A 3,767-nucleotide genomic window follows, 5' to 3' on the forward strand; every position below is an offset into this window, starting at 1 on the left:
TTCTGGTTGCTGTATTACAAGAGTTATAAAGGAAACTTTTCCACAGCTGGAGATGGCAAACTCTTTGATTTCAGCTGCAGGGCAGTGGTGACTGCCTTTCCAAAAGCAGGAATTCCATTGGGCCAGGAGGGTTCTGGCTGGAATTTGCCATCAAATGTGTACAAAATAAGGAAATTGCTGTTTTTGTTTTTAATCTTTTAACCATCAAAGACAAGGAAATGTGATCGTAGATGACTCTTTCAGTGGGATTCAACATGGACCCTTGTTTTTGAGTTACAATCAGTGTCTGCAGTGCACAGGCATGTTTGCCTGGGTTAAGATTGAAGACTGAGGTTTTGGGGGGGGAGTTTAATGGTTTATGTGAGTGTAGATGAAACACTGATCCTTAATTTATATTTAATTTTCTTGATATGTTGTCATACTGCGTGTAAGATTTGTTTGCACATCAGATTTGTACTATAGAGCTGAGACAAGCTTTAGGTAGGGAAAAAATGGTTTGACTACATCAAAATTGTCTGATGAGTTCAGTTAGCTATCTCCCAGTTGTGGAGAGCATCTTTGTGCTGATAACCAGAGGGCCAATACTACACCTTTAAAAGTACAACAACCAGAGAACCAGGACCCAGCCCCATTTTGATGTGAACTTGTGCCATTCAAATCAGTTGCTTCCATGTACCATGTGAAAGAGTCTTGCACGTATGCAACAACCTCATTGAAGTGTTCTCCAAGTACACTGCTCTGGCCCTGCTGTGCTTGTCAGCATGACTGCAAGGGAGGACTGGGGCTCACAGAGAGCTAAGAAACGTTTCTGGAAAACAGTTCCCCTCTCCCCTCCAAAATGATTTTTTGTTTTAAATGGGGTCTGAGTTCCAATGAGCACATGCACATTTTAAAGTGTTTTTTACCTGACGTTTTTTATCGGGTTTCTGAACTTTTCTTGTTGATATTGATAAATTTGCATGTCAATGTGATCCTCTGCCAAAATTATTAAAAAATAATTTTTAAGTCTGTGTTTCCTACGTATTTATGATTGCAAATACAACTGATTTCTTGTTCCTAATTGTTTAAACATTTGTGACTTATTTTACCTGTTTTTTGTAAATGAGGAACTCTATACTGAGTTATCATGGCTAGTCATAAGTGAACTGGTTTGGATATTGATAAAAGTAAGTGTGGGTTTTGGCAAGAGATCTTTAGGATGAGAGCATTGAGTGTAAAGACAGCAGAACAAAACAAAAGCACACCTTTCATGTCCCACACACCTTTGTATTGCTCAGCTCCTGCGGGATTGGAAATGGCACATTTCCAGCAGCATTCCTTCCCAGCTGAGCTGAGATTGGGAGATGGCAGAACTGCAAATACATTTGCACCACGAGATTCTCTGAGCTGTTCCTAATCTTTCTCAGTTTTCCAAATGTCTGTTGTAGTTCACCTGTGACTAGTTATGATCTTACTGAATGGGCATCTATTGTAAGGGACTTTACCAGTATTCTGTATTTTGGTATTTAAACAATATGATTTCATAAATAGAACTGGTTTTTATTATTATTACTGTTGTTGCTACTGTTGTCATTTACCTTTTCATCTATAGCTTTCCTTTTCATCTGGTCCAAACAGATCCATGCATTTAGAAAAGTCTTCTTTGAAGTGTGAGATAGTAGGTCCACCATGGATTTGTTCTTGTGTAGTACATGGAAATATCAAAGAGTAGCAGCTGTATTTACCATCTTAAACAATGCTGTGTTCAACTTGCAGCAGCAATGCAGCTCAGGAGTGGAGAGTTAGGTGAAATCAGTCTTGGAGCAGCAAAGCTGATTTCCACTGTTGTTCTTGGGAAAAGGAGGAAGGAGAAAAGAAGGTGCAGCCTTATGGTTGGTATAACTCACGTTAAAAAAATAAATAAACCCATGCATCTGCAGAACGTTTTTTGCCACTATCAGAGTAGCATCTTCTGCAGCAGTCTGCACTCCGCTGTGTATCCACCTTTCTCAACTGCAGATGTTTCTGTTCCTCTTCCTTGCCTCAGCGCTAGAACAGTTCAAACAGCTCTGAAGACACATGAACATTTCCATTCAATAGGCTTTTTACAAGTCTCCTGCAAGTCTGCTTTTACTTGCCAAGGAGACTTGCAGTTTTGGTGAGGCTGTGCTTGTCACACTGGGGTTCAAAGCTCCCACTTTGTGCCAATGGCAGTACTCCATCGGTGGGAGATTTGAACCCTTTGTATAACTGATTATTAGCTTCCACTTCTGCAGTCTCTGCAGATCATGTGTGGGGCCATAATGTATATAAAATGTTAAATAAACTGTATATTGAATGGAGTGGACTAAGTTAGCTAAGCAGCTCAAATGTACTTGGAAGAAAGATGACCCTGAAATCACTTCCAAAAGATTCAATGCAAGTTGCTCACTTTGAGTAACAGCAAAATAAAAAGGTCTGTTCTTACACAGACTAGTAGATGAAATCTTCCACCCCTATAAGCATGCACACAAGTGGGGACATTGCTTCCATTCCAAAGCTGCGAATTATACATGTGATTTTCCAAGCTATTGGGATTGGAACTGAGATGGTTTAGGCACCGCTTTCTTACAAAGTGCTGACCTCCAGGGCATCCAAATGGACTTGGCTAAATTGAGATACTGAAAGGGAGATACAATGCCAAAATGCTGGGCCTTGGCCCTGCAAGGAATCCTCAAGGTTGGACTCCTGGCCCTGTGTAAGTACAGCATGGCTCCTGCTGAGCAAAGTGGGAGTGCAGAGGGCTCGGGCAGCAGCCTCAGACTTGTTTCCTCCAAAGTCAAAGTCAGCATCCAAAGTTTTGTGGTGAGGATTAACATTTAATTGTGTATTTGTATATTTGCATGAGCAAAGGTTGGAACTGTCAGAACCTAAGTAGCTCCTTTTTATTTCTTGTTATCAAAGTAAGCATAAGAAAGAAAATTCTCAGTGGAGAAACCAATGAACAAAAGCAGCCCCTCTACCCCCAAGCTCCATAATTCAGTCACAGAAAATGATCTGTTGGTATCAGTGGTTAATCTGACCTTGCTGGAAGATTTGTTCAAGAATTACTTCTGGCATAGGCAGCCTGAGCCCCAGCTGGAAATCTACCCCTTTCCCAGAGTGCCTCTTCCCTCCCCCAAAACAGCTGCTCCTGCACAATGATTCTCTGCTTTAAAAAGTAATAATAATAATCTGAATTTGTTCATTTCTATTCAAAAAGTAAAGAGAGAAAGTAACTTTTTGCATGCTTCTTCCAGCTGTGAGCTGGTGATTTCAGCTTACCCATGTCCTAAAGATGAAAAAAATTCAGATATGATTTGACCAAAAAAAAAAAAAAACAAAAAAACAAGAGGGAAGAATTTCTCAGGTTTAAAACCTTAAGAAAACAAATAATCATTCCCACATCCCCAGTAGAGGTGAAGAAGTTTGATTGCAGGGTTTGCCATTGGAAAAGAGCCTGACCCTGCTGGGTATTGAATGACAGCCCAAACACGTCCTTCTTTGTTTTGTGGCTTTGTCCTAATTGGAAATAAACTGTAAAACTGTCAGAGTGTAATTGCTCCATGCTTTACACAGTTCTGTGCTTTAGGAGCAAAGTGAATTAGAAACAGTTGAGAAAGGGGTGAGATGATTGTGGAGGTTTCCTCCCTGTGTTGCAGCTCTGCAGCACAGTGCTGCTGCTCGTGTTGCCAGAGAGCACAGGCAGCCTTATGTGGAGCAGCTCTCTGTGCTCTGAGTTAGTGGAAGAAGTGAGGAAAAATATGAAA

This window comes from Meleagris gallopavo, chromosome 14, assembly GCF_000146605.3.
Source record: "Meleagris gallopavo isolate NT-WF06-2002-E0010 breed Aviagen turkey brand Nicholas breeding stock chromosome 14, Turkey_5.1, whole genome shotgun sequence".
Lineage (NCBI taxonomy): Eukaryota > Metazoa > Chordata > Aves > Galliformes > Phasianidae > Meleagris > Meleagris gallopavo.